The sequence below is a fragment of the Hermetia illucens genome, chromosome 1 (assembly GCF_905115235.1).
Source record: "Hermetia illucens chromosome 1, iHerIll2.2.curated.20191125, whole genome shotgun sequence".
Classification (NCBI taxonomy): domain Eukaryota; kingdom Metazoa; phylum Arthropoda; class Insecta; order Diptera; family Stratiomyidae; genus Hermetia; species Hermetia illucens.
In genome coordinates, this window is record NC_051849.1 from 118,190,267 (window position 1) to 118,212,047 (window position 21,781).

At 42.7% G+C, this 21,781-nt stretch overlaps 1 protein-coding gene across 5 annotated transcripts in view; it reads left to right on the plus strand.

Moving 5' to 3' along the window:
- Nucleotides 1-21,781, plus strand: part of LOC119653869 (UDP-glucosyltransferase 2-like) — a 201,106-nt gene that overhangs the window by 26,998 nt on the left and 152,327 nt on the right. The window lies entirely within an intron of this gene.

Consider the following 21,781-nt stretch of genomic DNA (forward strand, 5'->3'; position numbering starts at 1 on the left):
GTAAGTCCATGTAAACAAGTACCACTTACGAAATACGCATATATAAATATTTAAGTCCTTATTTGGTTAGTCTCAAATGAAACAGAAACTTAAGTATTTTTATATATGCGTATTCCATAGATGGCAATCGTTTATATACACGTACTCTGTGAACCAGTTGTCCAATTCAGCCGGAACCACCTATTTGCTTCAAACACAGGCATCTGTCTGATTGCTGTCTGATACAAAACAATACGACCCAATTCGTATTCGCACTTGGAAATATATGATGAAAACATTCGCGTATCCGAATGCGAATATGTTCGTATTCATATTCATAGAAAATCATCGAACGCATTCGAGATTACAATACAAATATTCCCAATTCCGCTTCGAACCACCGTTACTACATGGAATTTAAGGACATGTCACTTCAAATTCACACAATCTCCGTTATTTAATTCACTGTATTATATTAAAATATAAGGCATAGTCAAACTTTCCGGATTTTACTTTTGCTGAGAAGTACTAACTTCCTGCACATAATTTATAATTTCAATTCATGATTCATGTCTTTTGTAATATCGATTTAAATATGCTTTGAAATTTGCATGCGATTTTACAGGCACCGCTATGTGATTTCTGCTTTATTTTATTTAATATAGTAATGAATCTTGATTTCTCCACTAATTATCATAATTTGTCCAAATTTATACGTTACTAAACCTTATTAGGTTGTTAAGTTGCACTGGATGAGTAACTTATCTCCGGTATTCGAATGATTCGTGGAATGTAGCTTCCTCGGTCCTCCAAAACTCCGAGGCTTGGATAATGTTTGTTCGTTGAAAATACTCTATAGATCAAGGTAGCTGTCAGATGGTAATATTAATTTAATTACTTTGGTGAACTATATCTGACTCATTTTTATCCTGGGTAAGACTCTGTTCCCCCACTGTAACTTGCCATGACGTTGTTCCACGGTAAAACAGTTTCTATTATTAATGAAACATCTTTAGCGCCCCTTAACCTCAACGCATGCTTCCCTTACTGCATGCGTGGAAGTTCCCGATGCCAAATTTCATTTATCTTGATAGATGCAACTGTTTTCGAGAAAATTGTGTGTGATAGATTATAATAGAACTTTGCTTTGCAGAAAATCTTAACAACAAATGGGGAATCGGTAACCCGGGGTTTCAGGTATGAAAGATTTTCTACGATGCCGTTTGCCAAGCAGGTAATGAATGCGGGCGTTAAGTTTGTTTACTTATATTCGCACAAGTGGCTAGCTTTATTGGCTAAAATATCTATCGGAATCAGCCTTGCAATTAAGCATGTTGGTCCACACAATATTGTCCGGAAGGCAATGGCTGAGAGCGAATAACAAGTTTATCGATGCAAACTTGAACAGTTTTCTGCAATTTGTTAAAAGTACCAAAGGAATTTAATGTTCGGCAAGCTGCAGCCCGCAGTTTTCAAGCCAAGACTTATCGCCCAGATAGCTCGCATAAGTTTCGACTTGATATCACGGGTCACCAGTGCGCAGTATTTCTCTTCGTCAAAGGCTCCCCTGGCTCATCAAATGAATTTGATGGCCAACGTATTTCTGGTCTCTCCAAATTAGGATTTATTGCCCTGTCTGCCTACCTGGCTAAACCTATCGAGATGGTCAAATGTCAGGCATACAGTGAGTGATATATATTTTTGTGTGGAATTTAAGGGGCAGCCCTAATACAAGAGAAGACAAAGTGTTAAATTGATTTCCGAAAGTAGCGTGTGGACACATTATCAGAAACTCCTCAACCTAAAAGTCTGCAAAAGAACAAAATGATCCCTGTATGTAAAAACTGAGCCTTAATATACATTTCATATCGACTTCTATTCAGATAAGGTTAACAATAATATCATATATTAAGTTGGGGAAAAAGTAATGTCGTGTTTTGTCAATAGATGGCGACACTTAAACATATCTTGTGTTGTACATATCGTATCGGGTCAAACTATACGGCATTTTGAAGACGACAGTCTGGGCTACAGGTGTCTCTTTGACAGTTTTATGATCCTATGTTTCAGTCTCAAGTTATAGCGCGTCAAAGATCGAGTCCACCAAGCAAGAAATTCGTCATATTTAACGTTTTTACTACCTAAGAGGTAAGAATGCAACGAAGGCGGCCAAACAATTTGTGAAGTTTATGGGTTCGATACTGTAACGATTCGCACAGCACAGGGTTGGTTCGATCGATTTCGTTCTGGTGTAGTGGATGTCAAAGATGCACCCCGTGCTGGTAAGCCAATCGTCGTAGAAACCGATAAAATCGTCGAAATCATGCAACTAGACCGGCATATGAGCATTCGCTCGATTGGCCAGAAACTGGGTAAGGACCATAAACCATTTGGAACCATTTGCAGAAGATTGGATTCCTAAAAAAGCTGACTGTTTGGGTGCCACACGAGTTGACGGAAAAAAATCTCTTTGACCGAATCAACGCCTGCGATGCACTGCTGAAACGGAAAAAGATCATGGTCGAAGCGCGACGAGTCGGCCCAAACCCGCCAAGCCCGGATTGACGACCAGGAAGGTTTTGCTGTGTGTTTGGTGGGATTGGAAGGCAATCATCTACTATGAGCTGCTCAACTAAGGCCAGACCCTAAATTCGGTCCCCTACTGTGAGTAGCTCGACCGTTTGAAGCAGGCGATTGAACTCGACCGGCGGAAGGATCGGATTGTAAGGGATTCCCTGAACTAACAACTCTCTTCCTCCCCTCCCCTCCCCGTTGGTGAAAGGCATTCACTGTCTTGAATGCTCCCTAGGCCGAGAGAGCGGGAGGGCTAGTCCGAAGTAACGTACCAAACGGTTCCAGGCTAGTTCTTTGATGACAGGGAGGTGTTTAGTTAGTGTAGTGTTGCGGGAGTCCAACCCTCTGTGCGTAAACACATTCACCTATCCTACTCCACAAAAATAGTACTATATCGTCGGCACCACCTATGACCCTGGTCTCTCCCGGAACCGGAAGGTTAGACTGATTATTGTACATGGCGTTTCATAGTAGGGGGTCCAATACGAAGCCCTGTGAGTTCTCCATGAGTGTTATTCCAGAGGCTCATTTCTACTAATTGGATGTCTGCAATAGTGGCGAGATAGCTGAAAACACCAATCGTCGCCAGAGATTTCCGTAATAAACTACAGCAAGCCAACTTAAATGTAAAAGGTCACCATTCTGCAATATTTGCTGGTACTTTTCCGTGAATTGCGTTCTTGGCCAAGTCGGTAACCAATGTGATGACATCAACCGTTGATCTCGTTTTACGGAACCCATACTGCTGATTAGATTGTAGATTACCTGCTCTTCATGTGGGTCTATAGCAGGATGGTTCATCGGAAGGAGGCCCTAAGTAGTAGTACCAACTTCTGCCACTTCCCTGCTGCAGGAAATTTACTCTCGAACATGCGCGCTTCGAACAACTCAGCGGACATGTCCGGTCTAGATTTCACGGCGAGTTCAAGGAAACCAATCGCTTCTCGACTGTTGTCAGCTATTTTGATGCAAATATCCTACAACTCGTCTCTGGTGACTGCAGGAATTGCCGTCACATTAGAGATCTCTAAAAGGTGTCGTTGTCTCTCTTTTGCTGAGGACGTAAGGTTAGTCTAAACATACTTCTGTGCAGATTTGGCCAACCAATCCTCTTGCACACTAGATTGATGCAATCATCAACTAAATTTCTCCACACTTTGAAAATAATTTTCTGGTAACCTCTATGGTTGTAGGCCCCATGATGTGCCCGCACATACTGCGGCCCAGCTCAGGATTAGCAAAAGCCAGGTTTACGACTGAGACAGACCCCTTTTTCGAAAAGGGCTTATATAACCTGCGTTAGCCCGAACTATATTCAATTGTACCTCTAATAGACTTCGACCCTTTGCGTTGTTTTCTCTGCTTCCTCGCTCGAGGGCCCACGCATTAAAATCATTAGCTATCATCTTTGGACTTTGTCCCCCTGCGTCGTAAAGAGTTTGTCTAACATTCCTTCAGATTCAAACAATATGAGACTGGGTAGGGCGTAGCAGCTGTACACATGTGCGCCGCTTACCTTTACGCACATAAAACTGCTGGCCTACTGACTCATGGTGCAGTTACACAATGCAGCAACCGTACTCCCATATTACAGCCCAACTGGTCAGTGACCCATACGCCAATTTCCATCTCAAATTCTTAGGCAGTCTGCTCAAGTAAATCCTAAACGGCAATAATAGAGGTTTATTTAAATAAGACTCATTTGTTCATTGCAGTTAACACTGGGCATTTACCACTTCCAGTAATATTGCGGTTATACATTCCCTCCCTTCCCACACCTTCTGAGCCGTCCAGTTGTCTCCTCTAAGCCTATTATTTTTCACTTTCATTATTAGAGTCCTTAGTAAGATCGTACTTTGCTTCAAAATCTCTTTCTCCAATTTTGATTCAATTATAACATTGATAGTATAGTTCCAATTCCTGTCTGCCTTTCTATCTAGTTGTCTTTCTGCATGGTAGGCTGCTGGTAGGCATATGGAAAGCATGAAATCCCCCGCACCCAACGAAAAGCATGATTTTGTGTGGAGTTTAAGGGGGCTTCCGATACTTTTTTTTCTCCGAATATAGTCATGTGAAATATCAAATGAAAAGTCTCCATTAGCACTTTACGGAAGATTAGATCAAATTTGTTTCCAGTTTTAAGGTTAGAAGGAGGGGTTACGAGTTAAAAAGCACAAATTTGAAGTAGAAGAAATCTCATTCTCAGAAACGGCTGAATCGAGAAGTCTGAAAAGAATAAAAAAGGCGCCTCAATATGAAATCTAGCCGGTAAAATACATACATATAATCTCTGTTTAAATAAAGTTGATAATATTAAGGTATATTACTATTTTCATGGTTTCAATGGAAGGCTTCTATTAAATTTATGCTAGGATTAGAAATTTTGTGAAAACGTAAAGCCCAATATCAGGCATGATATTGGATGTTTGAAGAGAATCGCACTACAACTGATAAATTTATAGTGGGTCAAATTTGTCTATTTCATGTGAATTTACTTGACCCTCAGGCAGCACAGATCGCGAGTATCATATTAGAGGGAATAGTGTGACTTATTAGATTCATATACACTAGAATCTATTAGCTACCGGGTGTAGAGATGGGTCTAGTGGTCATAAATGTTTCATATTGACAGCTGATTGCCTTTATGTCAGAGTGCAGATATCTGTCAATAATATACAGTGGATATTGCTTTAAGTATCACTCAATATACCTTTTTCAAGGTTTTAAACTTTATTAAAATTGATGCACTGTCTGTCAGTCTGTCACACGTACGTTTTTCCAAAAAGGCTAAACCGATCGGAACGAAATTTGGTGGACAGATGGGAACTATAAAATCCCCAGGCATACATGCCCATACATGCAAAGGGGGGGTTTACAAATTTTTTTCACCAAATATAGTCGTGTGGTGTATCGTGAGGTATAAAAGGTCGCGCTTAGTACTTTTCGAAACTGATATTAGTTTTGACGTGAACTGTAAAGTGCGCGAATAAGGAGTCAAAATGTACACACTTAAAGTGAAACTAGACTCATTTTCGGAAGCTACCCAACCCAAAAATCCGAAAAAAATTAGGGCGGGGCACTTAGATGAAATCTAGGCTTCAAAATATGTCCCACTCCGATATCTGCTCAAATAGACTTACTATTAGTATATTACCAACTTCTAGAAATTCGCTGAAAACCCCCGTTAAGTTCATCCTAGGAATATTGCAGCAGCATAAAGGACAATATTTTGCATACACATGCCAAATTTCAGGGAAATCGGGCCCGCAACGCCAAAGTCATAATACTTCAAACTTAGCAATTCCGCGCGAATTTACTGCTTCTAAACCCATGCAAATAAGATGTTGACGTCATAATTAACGAGAATAATTGGCATTCGCGTGAAATATTAAGGTCGCATTTATGAGGAATATACTTCTCCCCAGCCCTTTTTAAGGTTTTGTGTGAAACACTTATGTGAAATCTAAGTCTCGAAAGATGTCCCATTCCGACATCAACTCAAATAAACTTACTAATAGTATATTACCAACATTTAGATATTGACTAGAATATCCGCCTGCAGTTTATCCTAGCAGTACTTAATTCTACACCCGCTATAGAGGACAGTATCGTGCATACGCATGTCAAGAAAATCCGGCTATTAGTCTCAAAGTTATAGCAGTTCAAACTTATCAATTTTGTGCGAATTAACTGCATCCTAAGCTGTGTAAGAAAGATGCTGACGTTATAATAAACGATAATTGACATTCGAGTGAAATATTAAAATTTCATTCATGAAGCTTTTGTATAAAACAAAACCTTATTAAAATCGGTTAACTGTCTGTCCGTCTGTCTGTCAGCCTTTTCTTTCGACGTTGGAAGGTGGTAAGTTTCAAAATCTCCTTCTAATTCGACTTTACCCACGGAACTCCTATAAAGTATTGCGTCGCGGGGCTGGATCAACTTTTAACTGCGGCTCATTATGGTTCTCTCCCTTCCTTGTTTCCGTCGTAGTTCTGCCTCAGCTGTTGATGAATAGCTGCCAGTTCCTTTACAACCTGGTTGCAAGCATCCGTTGACTCCAGCATGAACTCCACAATGTTTTCGGGTGTTAAGCGTCTGTCTGCGACCGCTTGCATTCTTGCTCGGTGCGCGGTGAACCTGAGGAAATCAAATATGACATGCTCCGCATTCTCAGCCACGTTCCCACATCATGAGCAGCATGGTGGCTCGTCGTGACTAAATCGATGTAAATAAGCACGACAACCTCCATGCCCACTTAAGAATTGTGGTAACTCGTAGCTTAATTCCCTATGGCTTCGTTTAAACCATCTCCGAATATTCGGAATGATGTGGTATGTCCAACGACCAGTTTGTGACTCGTCGCAATACGCACTGCATACCCGGAGTGCACTTAGCCGATGCAGTCATCATGCTGATTACGTCGACAGTTAATTTCGCTTCACGAAGTCCGAATTGTTTATCGAAAATGCCTCCTTGCTTTTCCGCAACAGCGGGCAGCCTGTTGTATATTAGTCGCCCAAATTATTTGCCAATGTTGACCAGACATATCGGTCATTATGAGGAGGGGTCATTCAATGGGTTACCTACTTTCGGAATGAGTATGAGCTTTTGTAGCTTCTATTGCTCGGGGAATTCTCGTTCCCCAAGGCATGCCGTGAAAACTTGTATAAACATACCAGGCGCTGTCCTGGCGGCTACTCTCAAGGCAATACTAGGGATTCCATCCGGCCCTGGAGTCTTTTTCTCAATCAATATTTTCGCTGCGTCTAGAACCTCCTCATTTACCAATACCGGCACTTCGTCGGGATTTAAATGTACCGCAGGAAGACTTGTACAGTTCACATCTACTGGGAACAGAGTGTTATCTATATTCTGCAACAACTCTGGACAAGTAATCACTGGGGAGCACTCGTCCTTTAGTGATGACATCACCGACCTATATGCGCCACCCCAAAGGTCCAAGTCAGCTTGAGTACACATCCGCTTGAAATGTTCGGATTTGCTCTTTGTGATAGATTCTTGCAATTTTTTCCTCGCATTTTTAAGGTTTTGTTTGCAAAAAAAACATTATTAAAATCGATTCAATGTCTGTGTCTGTCTGTCTGTCTGTCATACGCACTTTTCTCAGAAACGGCTATACCGATTGACACGAAATTTGGTGAGAAAGTGGGAACTGTGAACGCCCAGACTTGCAATAAGTGATATCCTTCTACGTTGAGGGGGGGGTCCCCAAACATGTAAAAAGGGGCTGTACAAATTTTTTTCACCGAATATAGTCATGTGGGGTATCAAATGAAAGGTCTCGACTAGTACTTTTCCGGTCTTAGTTTTGAAATTTGTTAGAGAGGCGGGGAGTGGGAGGGGTGGAAAGTGATGATTTCTTTAACGGACCCATTCTCAGAAACTTCCCAACCCAAAAATCTGAAAAAATTCATGAGGCTGTCTCTATATGGTGCCCAGGCCTTAAAATACTCTCCAAATCGATATCTATTCAAATTAATAATAGTATATTTCCATATTTTTGAGAAAATTGAGTAAAACCCCCCTTTAGTTTATCCTAGAATTATAAAAATTGGTAGTAGTATAAAATATAACAATGCTTCATGGCCAAATTTTGATCAAAATCATACTATTAGTAACAAAGTTATAGCAGCTGAAAGTTGTCTTTACCGTGTAAATTTACAACCTGAAGTACTAAATCTGGCATGCTTAATGCATATACATAACGGGCTACGTACAAATGGGATAGTTCTACACTCAAATATACTCACAGAAGAAGCAAACAAAACCTTTCATACCTGAAGCGCCCAGCTTTCGGTTTCCCGACTTGTTCATATTGCACGTGCAGTTCCTCGAACTCAGGTCGATTTCTTCTGCGCTGGGCCCAGTTTTGGGGCACTTTTTCGGCAATCTTCAATTTCTGAATTCCACCAGAAATTAGGATACCGTTTTCGGAAAGTGCTACGGCGAGGCATCGCATGCCCACTACCATTTTTCAACGACCTGTGGAACTTTTTTCTGTGAGTTTCCCGATAGCAATGTATAATCCAGAAGTACCTTCTTGAACATTCCCGCGTCAAATTTCTTGGTTACCCAGCTCATCGTTATTCTTTTTAATGGCTTCAGAATATCCCTTTGCGAGGTTTGGAAGATGATAGCCTGATAATCGCTGTGGGTGTACTTCTCGCTCACACGCCACTACAAGTCTCTGATATTAGAGTATCACTGGCGAAAGTAGGTCTACCACCGATTGAAATTCTCCCCGCCGAAATATGTTGGCTCCCCCAGAGTTGACAAGTACCACTTTTAAGCGCGAGAAGGTTTCCAGCAATATTCGCCCTCCTGCATTGGTTTCTCTCCTACCCCATTCTTCTACCCATGCTTTGAAGTCGCCGGCTATTACTTTGGGATTGAATCCCTCTAATGTGAGGCTCGGTGCTGTGTACATTCGAAATAAATTTCAAATGTTGTTAACCCCGCTGCGCCACATCACTCCGCCCCCAGATGAACCAGATTATACGGCGAAGCGAACGCGACGTTGATTTGGGGCGCAAACGGGTTTCAGCCTGGATAAGAAGACCCCCTTTTTCTGTTCCCTGATCTCGAGCTGGAAGAAATGCTCTCTCCGCTCGAGAACATGGTACGGGCCTTCGTATGGAGGCTGCAGCGGCTTCCGGACAGCATCCGTCCTGACCAGGACGTGCGTGCACGTGTCCAGCTCCTTGGGTAAGCAGGTAGGTGCGGACGAGCGTCGTGTGGGAGGTGTGGCTTTCATGTGGCGAAGATTGTCTTTCAGCAGGCGCAGGAATCCCGAGTCTATAAGACCTGATCTCTTGTCGAAGGCCGGATCAATTGGGAGCTCCGCGAGGCTGGCAGCAAATTCCTCTCGGCGGGTTGTTCGTAAGACGAGTAGGACGAGAGGCAAGACTTGAGTCCAGAACGGATCATCGCGAGCCATAATGGTGGCTTTCAGCGTCCGGTGCCAACGTTCTAGCATCCCATTGGATTGCGGGTGGTAAGCCGTAGTTCGCTGGCGTTTTAGTCCCAAGAGTTTGCCTAACTCCGAGAGAAGGTTGGCTCAAATTGCATTCTCTGGTCAGTGATGATCACCTCGCCAAAGCGAGGGATCCACTCTCGACAGAGGGCTTCGGCACAAGATTGCACCGTAATGTCCTTCAGAAGTACTGCCTTAGGCCACCGCGTAAACCTGTCGATGATTGTAGGGCAATACCTGTAACCATGCGAGTCTGGCAAAGGTCCTACCATGTCGAGGTGTATGGTGTGGAACCGCTTGGTAGTGCGGGGAAATAAGCCAACTTCTTTTCTTACACACCTGGTGACCTTACACTTTTGGCATACGATGCACTCTCTGGCCCAGGAGTTGATGTCCTTATTCATGGAGGGCCAGAAGTATTTTTCGGTGACTAACTGATTTGACATCCTGATGCCTGAATGCGCTAAGTCGTGAACCGCGTGAAACACTTCCTTGCGAAAAGTGGCCGGAATGTATGGCCGGGTCCCCTTTTCCGAGTATTCGCAGCAGAGAGAGAGGTTCGAGCCGAAGATGGGCAACTCCCGAAATTTATATTTGGGGTGGGATTTGAGGCTCTGAAGTACTGCGTCATCTACCTGCGCCTTGAAGATTGCCGAGAAGTCAAGTGAGGCGGGGATGTTAACCTCGGAGACACGAGACAAAGCGTCAGCAACTATGTTGTCCTTGCCGGACACGTGCTGGATGTCTGACGTAAACTGGCTTATAAAGCTCAGGTGTCGAAGCTGACGAGGGGACGCTTTGTCGGGTTTCTGTTTCAAAGCATACGTGAGAGGCTTATGGTCCGTGAACACTGTGAACGGTCTGCCTTCTAGGGAAACGCGGAAGTATTTAATGCTCAAGTACGCGGCGAGCAGCTCCCGATCCTAGGTGCTGTAATTCCATTGAGCGGGGTTTAACTGTCTGGAGAAGAAGGTCAACGGCTGCCAGACTTGATTCACCTTTTGATGCAGAGCAGCACCTAGTGCGATGCCAGAGGCATCAACAAAATCGGCTAAAATCTTGTCGAGGAAATGCCAAGAGTGTAGCATCAGCCAGTTTTTGTCGGGATTTATCAAATTCGCTGACAGCCTCTTCAGACCACACAATCTGGTGTGTCCTTAGTTTTGGGGCCAGACAAGTAAGCGTTGAAATCGGACTGGTATTGGGCGGCCTTGGGCGGGAAACGATAATGGAAGTTTGGCATGCCCAAGAACCTCCGCAAATCCTTCACGGTTTTCGAACGCGGGAAGCGGGAAACTGGAGGAACTTGCATTTATCAACGTTTAGGACTAAACCGGCCTCACGGAAACGTTGAAAAATGCACTCAAGATGGGCTAAGTGCTTTGAAAGGTTTGCGCCGCATTGCACAACCCGAAAATCATTCGTGTGAACTCGAAGAGTCCAAAGGGTATGTACATTGCCGTCTTTGGAATGCCTTCTGGAGCTACAGGAATTTGGTGATAGACCGTGGTTAAATCCAAAGTCGAAAAGAAGCGGCAGTTTGCGAAATGATGTGCAAAGTTGTGAATGAGTGGAATAGGATATCGGTTTGGAACAGTCTGGGCGTTTAGCCTTCTGTAATCCCCACAGGGGCGTCATTCGCCATTTAGCTTAAGGCTGTGCTTCACTGGTTTGGAGAGACTACATTCGGTAGTAATCTGTCTGAACTTTTGGAGGAGTGCCCGAACACGAGAGTCAGTAATGCCCTCCGAAAGTACGGGAAGATTGTTACTTGGGTGGGATGCCATTTGGCTCGACGAATTAAGGTTGGTTGTGGAGTCTATAAAGGACCTGTTCTGCAAGTCCACCAGCAACCCATAGTGACAAAAGTCTGCGCCTAGAATGGGGAAGTTGACGTCCGCCAGGATGAAACGCCACGAAAATGTCCTAAGCAAGCCAAGATTCACGTCTACTTGCCTATACCCGTAGGTGTTAATTCGGGAGGAATTTGCCGCTGCTAGTTTCAGGGATTGTGGAAATAGTTTATGGTGCTGGGGTACGGGAAGAACCGAAACTTCCGCACCAGTATCCACGAGGTAGTTGCGCCTGCTGAGAGGGTCATAAACTGGTAGGCGACGTAGCGCTGGGTTCTGGGTGGCCGTCGCCAGGACACTCCGCGAACCTAGTTTTTTGAGGTAGACGCAAATTTATGCGGGATCGTACATTTGGTAGCTTTCTCGCCGAATCTGCGATGGTACCAACAAATACTTCGGTCCGTAGGTTGTCCTTTCCGAACGCTAAGCGTCCAGCGTTGCCCTCATTTCAGCCATACTGACCTCTAGCGCGGCTATTTCACGCTTCGGCTCGCCAACTTCGTCAGAAGGCTACTGAACGGTCGCTATTGCTGGACGCGCGAGTTACACAGGACCTTACACCCATTAACATAAGTACACCTAGTACACTTGTACCTAACCCCCAGGGTAACCTTCACCAATAATCCAGATGATGACATCAGTCCATATCATCAGTAATATAAGTACATATGTAAACATCCTCAACTAATGTAAACACTATCTAAGATCATATGTAAACATCCCTCAACTAATGTAAACATCAATCCGTTCAATACCATATGACTCATCACCTTATCTTTTCCAATATTTAATCCGTATCTTTAATATGATGAGTCATCACTATTTCATCATCATTTCAAACAATAGATGAATTCATTCGATCTACATAATATAAACAAACTAGATCAAATGAAGATCATCGCGTAATTAAAATATCGAATTACAGAATATGCAAAATGCATTATCAGCATTTTGTATCCTTTGTCCGGAACACTATAAATATAGATATCATTTCAGTTCGAGTGGAGTTCTCCAGAAGTTCAGTTAAGTTCAGTTCTTGGTTCTTATTCTAATAAATTCAGTCCGGTTAATTAATTCAGTGTTCCTTTCAATCATTTAAATAATAGTTCCAGGATACATAAAGTTAGGTGAAATCACCATAATTATTTAATAAAGTGCTTTAAAAGAATCAAAATGGCGTTTTAAATAACAAGCCTCGCGGAGGAGACTTAAATTCTTATCGTTTTAAATAGTGCAACCGCACTATTTGTAACTCGCGTGCACCTCGTGCACCTTATCGGCCGCAGTTCCTAGCGCCTCCAAAGAACCGGAGAAGCATGCGAGGACTACCTGGGTGCTCTCCGGGAGTCGTCGCAGCCAGAATGATTCTTACAATTGCCTCATTTCGCGAAGCAATTGGCTGGGAGTTCGATCGCCTAACGACAAACCTGCCAACAAGTGATCCAGCTTAGCTGACTCACTTACCGACAGGTGCTTGATTAACTCGATCTTCAACAGTGTGTAGGAGGCCGATTTCACAATCTCGGCTACCAGCAGGATGGTAGCGTGGATGAGGATCCAGACCTATAATCGCGTGGTTACATTTGGTCGCCAAATTTGGAGGGACGCGCACAGCGAGGGCGGTCACTTGAGGATCTGATGGGCCTGCCGCGTCTTGATTGTCGAACTGCATAACTAAAGCTAAGTTAACGACGCGAGTGTTGCCAAAGACGCGGCTGTACCGGATTCTAACAAAGCCCTGCACTGACTACGGTAGGCCGTACCCACAAATGCCCGCACGAGCGAAACGCAGACACCAACCCACGCACCCCGAAGCGGATACGTAGACCAAAATGAAAAGAACTCACCACAAAAGCGAAACTCCACCGACGACAACAATGTGTTTAAAATTATTTGTATATAAATATATATAAATTATGAAGTAATGATAATAAATAATAGTATAAATACTTAAAACTTAAATTTTTTTTTTCGGTGGCTCCTTGCGGCGACGTCGTCGAAGTCAGCTGATTGTTGAGTTTGCCTTGCCGATTTGCTATAAAATTATGTGATGCCGACGATCCGACAATCGCTCCTAGTTCGCGTTCTCAACGCCGCTGACGTCACACAAGATTTGAAGCACAAATTGGTTGAAAATATCCAAACATCGTCGGTAGAGTAGTAGACTTCTGGCAAAAAAAAAAAAAAAATGCAGACACACCAGCGTACAAGGGCGTTAGGTAGGGCCTCGAATTCGAAGAAGGGGCAACGAAAATGTCCGCTGGTGGCACTTTGACAGCTAGGGCCGTGGTCGTAGCTTTTCCTTCCTCCAATCGGGCGAGTTCTTCGGGGTCACCAATTTCGACTTACTGCGAATTGCTGTGTTATTTCCGTGCGTGAAATGTATCAAGTCCATTTCGTCTCCCTGCGAATTGCTATGTTGTTATCGTGCGTGAAATGTGTCAAGTCAACTCCGTATTTCTTCGAATTCACTGATCGCGGCTGAGTTCCTTTCTCGTAATAATAAATAACAATTTGGTCTTCTTCACTGTATGAAATCAAATGTTTACCATTTAGCGAAAAGTCGATCTTAAAAAAAAACTTTATTTTATTTCATAATTTAAAATATAATGCTAACAAAAACTTCACAACTTTTAATGCTTTTCTTACTTAATTCACAAACCACGGCCTGCTCCGCCACGGAGAACACCGACGGTGGCCAATGTCAATCGAATTAACAAAATTCGAAATAAATTTCGAATATTGTTAACCCCACTGCGCCACATATATATGCGTATCTAAATTGGTCTAATGCATTTTCACTCATTTCCAGTTTACCCCGTGCATAAAAGCATATATGTATAATCTGTACGTACATTAAAAACCGCTGGTAACCAGGTACACACATGTCTATTACCTCGGTTACTACCCGCAAGCTTTATTAGCACATCCATATATACATACCCATGTCTACCTCGAGTAATTGATACTGACATGCAAATAACTAAAAAGACACAAGAAAGGAAAACCCCGCCGTGCTTATCACATTCATTACCTGAAATGCGAAACTTTCACCTTCTATAACTTTGTTAGTAATAGTTGGGTTGCCTTCTATAATTAAAACAACGTGGCTTGGTGAAGACGAAGAAAAGACTGTCAAGTTTATTTTCATAGACAAAGGTGTAAAGAACACAGCCAACTTCAGTTCACATATTTTATACAAGATGGCACTAGTAATAGATATACATCTATATTTTCCTACTACAATATTCCCACTCAAAATATATATAAAGAGAAAAAAGAATAAAAAAAAAACAAATTACAATTTAACAATTCCTAAAGCGTTCAAATACTTATAATGTTTAATACCTGGCAAACAAATCTGCAGGCATGTTTGATGTACACAGATATTTAACACTTACAATAATAATAATAATAATGACATCAATATGCTTCGTTTTATTACGGAATACAGTGTTCAACAATAATTTCTGTGCACTCATATTATCATTATACAAAGTGATCTGATACATTCTATTAGTCACTTCAAACTGTAAATTTCTCAAGTAAACTGCCTCTTTTCAAGCTTCTGATATGGATGCATATTCAGATTCTGTACTAGAAAGTGTAATACATTTTTGTTTACTACAACTCCAAGATATAACTGACCCAGATAGAGTATGACCATATCCTGAATATGATTTCCTATCATTAATATCATTGCACCAGTCTGCACCAACATAACCTTCAATGTTTATGTTTTTATCTTTACTATATTTCAAACCTAAATCCCTTCCTTTAAATATCTTAAGATTTTTTTAGCATAAATCCATTGTTGTTCAGTATTTCAATTATTAAATTGACTTAAATATGACACTGCATAAGCTATATCGGGCCGTGTAAGCACAACTAGATACTTCTAGCTCCCGATAAGCTCCTGATAGGGATTTTTATTACTACAATCACTTTCCTTCTTACAGTTTAAATTGATCTCCATTGGAGTATTTACAGAGTTACAATCAATCTTAGATAACGGTTTATCAATTTATTTTTCTTGACTCAAAGTTACAGTACAATTTTGTTTATCAAATGCAATTGACATACCAAGACATTCCTTTACTATTCCTAAGTCTTTCAACATGAAATGCTTATTTAACATATTCTCAAGATCGTTAGTTATATTGCTGTCATTTGAAAATACAAAGAAATCGGTGACATATAGTGTCACTTTGATTTTACTGCTGCTGGCACATTTCATACATAAACATGGCTCAGTTTTAGATTTAATATAACCGTCAGCTAACATGCAATTATCCACTTTCTTATACCATTCACGGAATGCCTGTTCCCACTGCTCACTTCCTGCTTCTTCTAAAGTCAGTTCATTGCTAATGTATTCATTACACTCTTCTGTGCACATGAATCCATATCTGTATGGCTTTTGTCTCTGCCGTTGTGGTAAAGTTTTTAATATGGCGTCTGATTGCTGCTTTTCATCAGATATCATGGTCTCATCCGGTACATAGGTTTCATCCATTTCATTCGTCGGAATGAATGAAACCCCACTATCATGATCTGAGACCTCTCCCACTGAAGATGTATGTGGACCATTCTCTGTTGGTTTGTCGTCATTTCCATTTGAATCATGTTTTTAGATGTTTTTTTCATTTATGAAGATAACATCTCGACTGGTTCAAATGGCCTTTGTTAAAGGATTGTATAACCTGTACCCTTTGACATCCTCAGGGTAACCAACCAGTATGCATTGTTCTGACTTCTTATCCCACTTATGACTTCTTCTTTTGGGTATATGGCAGTACTACCAAATATCCTTAAATGACTGAGGTTAGGTTTCCATAACTCATACGGTGTACAGTCATTCAATCCAGACGGCTGTGGTAATGGCTTCAGCCCAAAACTCCTAACTTAGTCTTGCATCAAATAAGAGACATCTGGCTTTTTCTATTAGAGTACTATTCATGCGCTCACAAAGCCCGTTTTATTTAGGGGTGTAAGGATTTGATTTTTGATGAATTATACCCATTTGTATACCGACTTTGCTTTACTTCACAGCACAATAAACAGTTAGACTTGCTAATGTCTGCCTTCTCAGTTAATTTCACCCCCTCCACACCATCCCGCATTTTATTCATGTTATAACTGTTGACGTTCCCCAATCTACGATGCCAAACCTCTGGAGACTCTGCTACTGCTGCCACCAAACAAGTAGAAGTATTTAATTTATAAACTCCATTTACAAATGATGCAGTGGCTACTAGAGTGTCCTATTTATTAAATATCTCGTATCTTTCGCTGGTAAAATGGACCCTTTTGCAATCTTTATTGCTTGTCAAGTACGAACTAGCGTCGGAGTCGACATACCAATCATTCTTGTCAAATATTCTGTTAAAAAACACGGCATTAAATGCATTACTCCGTTTTGACTATTTATTTTCTGGATCCTTGTTGCATTTAAAAGTACACTGATTGCGGTAGTGGCTATGTTGTTTGCAATTATAACACGTTTTGTTGACGTTTTGTTTTCCTTTGATAGATGTTGACACTTGTGCATTTGCAGGTGGGAACTGTAAACCCCCAGCCATTCAGTGAGTGATATCCTTCTACGTTGAGATTTAGTTGGGGTCCCCATACATGTAAAAGGGGGTATACAATTTTTTTTCACCAAATATAGTCATGTGGGGTATCAAATTAATGGTCTCAATTAATACTTTTCGGTGCCGGTCTTAGTTTTGAAATTTGTTAGAGAGGCGGGGAGTGGGAGGGGTGGAAAGTGATGATTCCTTTAACGGACCCATTCTCAAAAACTACCCAACCGAAAAATCTGAAAAAATCATGAAGCTGCCTCTATATGGTGCCCAGGCCTCAAAATTCCATTTCTCCATATTGATATCTTTTCAAATTAAGTTAATAATAGTATATTTCCATATTTTTGGGAAAATTGAGTAAAACCCCTCTTAAGTTTACCTCAGAGTTATAAAAGTTGGTAGTAGTAGAAAATGTAATATGAAGCACGTTATCTCCGAGTTTGATCAAAATCATACCATTACTAACAAAGTTACAGTAGCTCAAGGTTGTCTTTATCGTGTGAATTTACAACCGAGAGTACTAAATCTGACATGCTAAATGCATATTCTTAACTGGCTACATACAAATGGGATAGTTCTACACTCAAATATACTCACACAAGAAGCAAACAAAACCCTTTATACCTGAAGCGTCCAGCTTCCGGTTTCCCGACTTATTTATATATATTTGTTGACATGTTCAGTTGATATTTAAGCATTTGTGGTATTGATGGCCACGCGTTGCACAGTGTGTGTCTACAGTCATAAGATGTATATATTCGATTTACAATATTTACATATAAAATATGTAAACGCCCTACACTATCTGATAAATAACCGCCATTATTAATTATTTGATATAGCCGGTTATATATTATCCTCTCGATGTTAGCTGGCCTATCTGCGTACCTGTCTTCAGGATCAATATAAGTTTTTGTAATTTCCACTCAGCGGGAAAGACCCTTCTTTTAGACAGTCTGTGAATACTTGTGTATAAGTTTGGAATTGATTGCTAAAGGGAGGAGTGCGGGGGTCTGAAGAGAATCAGTTACTTCAATGGCCCATTTTCAGAAACTACCCAACGTAAATATCTCAAAAGAAATATAGTGGTCGATGCACATGGTATCTATGCCACAAAATACTCTCCATACCGATACCTGTTTAAATAAAGTCAATAATAGTATATTACCTTATTTATTATAAGTATATTTTCAAGAAATTGAATAAGAAATCATCAACCTTTCTAGTAATATAGACTATACCACAGAGCATAATATTATCGAGTTTGATGGAAATCGTACGATTACTAATGGAGTTATAATAAGTCAAATTTGACACTTTTGTGCAAATTTTTTCAAGACTTTGAATTTTAATATCATATTAAAGTGAATGGTACAAATGGGGGGAATGCACTTAGCTTCCGGATTCCCGACTTGCGTGAAACAAAACTTTATTAAGATCAATTTAAAATCTGTCCTGTCTGTCAGTTGTTACTCGGAAATGGCTGAACCTATTGTCGCGAAATTTGGTGAGTGAGTGACGTCATTTACTATTGAGTTTAAAGGGGACTCCATACATGGAAACGAGGGTGCACATTTTTAAGGTTTTGTGTCAAACAAAACCTTATTAGAATCGATTCGACGTCTGTCTGTCTGTCTTTTTTTTTTTTGAGGAGGTGGAAATCTTCAGAAGACACTGGCCTGGACACGCCAGCGTGTGGGATTCTTACCCACTAAAACCACCCCCGACTCCCTCCCTGCACCGCGGAACCACCATAAGGTATTACATCACGGAGCGGAGTCAGCTGATTTCAGCTTGGTCCCCTTTCGTCTCCACGCGGCGTACGTAAACGCGCTTTTCTGGTCTCCTCTGCCTTTCGCAGTTTGCTATGGATAGATACGACCATGGAGTTGATCGCATCCCAGTCTTCCTGACATGCTAGCATTCTTCGCACCAGATTCTCTGGTACGAGCACCTCTCCTAGAGTCTCCTCTAGGTTCTTCCTTTCCTCCACAAACCTTGGGCAGTGGAAGAATACATGCTCTGGGTTCTCTGGGACTCCATCGCAGTTTGGACAATCGTTTGAGGTATCTAGTTTAAACCTGAACAGGTACTGGCGATATCCTCCATGCCCCGTGAGAAATTGAGTAAGATTATAATTAATCTCACCGTGCCGTGTCTCTAACCACTCCTTGATGGCAGGGATGAGCCTGTGTGTCCACCGACCCTTTCCCGAGCGTCCCCAAAGCTCTTGCCATCTATTTAGAGATCTCTCCCTTTCGGCGTTCTTCCTCTGCGATAAGGGAGAGGTAGACTTCGCACTTTATATATTCGTCATCTCATCTGCCAGGATGTCAATAGGCATCATTCCAGAGATGACAAATGCTGCATCATCTGAGACAGTCCTGAATGCCGAGCACAACCTTAGGGCTGTTCTGTAGACTGAACTCAGTTTGTTAGCATTAGATGTAACTTGTCTGTGTGGAGTTGCCAAATCTCCCATCAGGCGCGTCCCTTCGTGCGGATAAGGGAATGCTCGGCGAATGTGTCATGGCCATGCACATGCACGCATCCGGAGATGTGCGTGTATGGGCATGTTTATGCGCAGGCCGGGTAGGTGGGAAGTAAACGCCCACCCGTGGATAAAAATTGGCTATGGGAAGGATACCCAGAAATAAAACCAAACATGGAGGATCAGAAGAAGAATGAAGTTATGGTGCAGGGCTTCGGAAACCCAGTACCGGCGGTTTTTGGGAGTGAGCAAGCGGGCTCCCGGCCGTCGATATCCAACGACCGCAGTGCCTCAGTAGTAGGAACCTTGGCTACTGTGGCATCTAATGTTACAAGCGTACGGGAGGAACTTGAACTGGCTCCAGTGATGGACCCGTTCAGAAGGAGCTCGATTTTTCGCAGATCCCCTCCCACACGGGCACAAACCCCCACGATCGCTACCCCCAGTGGGAAGCGTATAGCGGGAGTCTTCGATGAGGAAGAATCACTGACGCCGATTCACTCGAGCGATGTTTTGGGCAATGATCAGTCTGGGGCTGCCTTTACTGCCCTCGGTAAAAAGATCATGGAGCTGTGTGAGTTTATAAAGGAGCGCAGGAACATTCACCAAAATATAGGGGCCAAGATAAGAGGCATCCGTTTGACGTACGGCAAGGCCCAGGATGAACGAGTAGTGAAGTCGCCGATTGGAAAAGTGAACCAGGCAACTCAAGTAACGCCGGTTCAAAACACAAAAGGGGAGAAACCGGGGAAAAGGCTGCGCGAGAAGCTGAATGACTCAGCAGGCCAGCAAACCCCGAAAAGAAAAAAGGACTCAACTCCCAAAAAGGCGGAGTTCATGAAAAGTACGTCTGAAGCTGCCAGTGAAAATACTGCAGTGGCTACCTCGAGAAAAGGGATCGAACCTTCAAAGGCGGATGCGGAAGCTTGGAGGAAGGTAGAATCGCGGAAAAGAAATTATCGGAGGAAGATTAGACCGGAGGTGATTTTCATTTCCAAACGGGGCGAAGGGTCATACGCCGACATTCTCAGGAAAGTGAAGGCAGACCCCGAACTCACCAATTTGGGAGACAATGTCAGCCGCATTAGACGGTCCCTGAAGGGAAATCTTATGTTGGAACTTAAGAAATCCAAGGATGTAACCGCGGACAAATTCTTAAGCCAAATCGGGAAGACATTAGGGCAGGAAGCTGACGTAAGAGCTAGCAGGCCGGAGATCACTATATTCTGCAAAGATATAGATGAAATCACGACGAAGGAGGAGGTTCGCGAAGCGTTGGAGAAACAGTTCGATCTTGCCGGACTACAAGAGTCAGTGGTGAAAACGCTAAGGAAAGCCTATGGGGGAACACAAACCGCCATCATCAGCCTACCAATAGAGAACGCACTCAAACTGTTAGCAGCAGGGAGAGTGAGAATAGGCTGGGTTATGTGTCGCCTTAGGGAACAGGTGGCGTTAAAACGGTGCTTTAGATGCCTTGGCTTTGGTCACATTGAGAACGCATGCACTAACTCAAATGATAGGTCAAAGCAATGCAGGAGATGCGAAGTGGAAGGCCATATCAGCAAGGACTGCGGAGCTGACCCAAATTGTCTACTGTGCAAAGGAAAGGAGGGTGTGGACCATCGGCGCATTGCGGGCAGCAGCAGGTGCCCGGAATACAGGAGAGCCCTTAGCACGAATCGCAGATGAGGTTGATACAAATCAACCTCAACCACTGCGAGGCGGCGCAGGATCTACTCGCGCAAACCATCCGCGAGATAAACATCGATGTGGCCATACTAAGTGAACCATACCGAAACCGCGGTGGTAACGTTTGGGTCAAAGACCAAACGGGCCAAGCAGCGCTGTGGACTTGTGGAGAACAAGCCTTCCAGGAAATAATGGAGCACCCGGAGGAGGGCTTCATCAGAGCGAAGGTGAAGGACATCCACATCTACAGCTGCTATGCTCCACCCAGCGCTACACTCGTCGAGTATGAGCGGATGCTTGCTGCTCTTGTTTTGGATGCAAGAGGACGTTGGCCGATCATAATAGGAGGCGATTTCAATGCGTGGGCTCTTGAATGAGGCAGCCGGATAACTAATGTCAGGGGACGTGTTCTCCTCGAGGCATTCGCGGAGCTGGACGTGGTACTGGCGAATGTTGGGTCTTCGTCCACTTTCCGGGGAAGGGGCCTGGGGTCTATAGTGGACCTGACATACGTGAGTGCCACTTTAGCCAGTAGAATCGCTTGGCATGTCAGTGAGGACTATACTCACAGCGACCACCAGGCAATCTGCATAGAGATCAAGGGCGGATC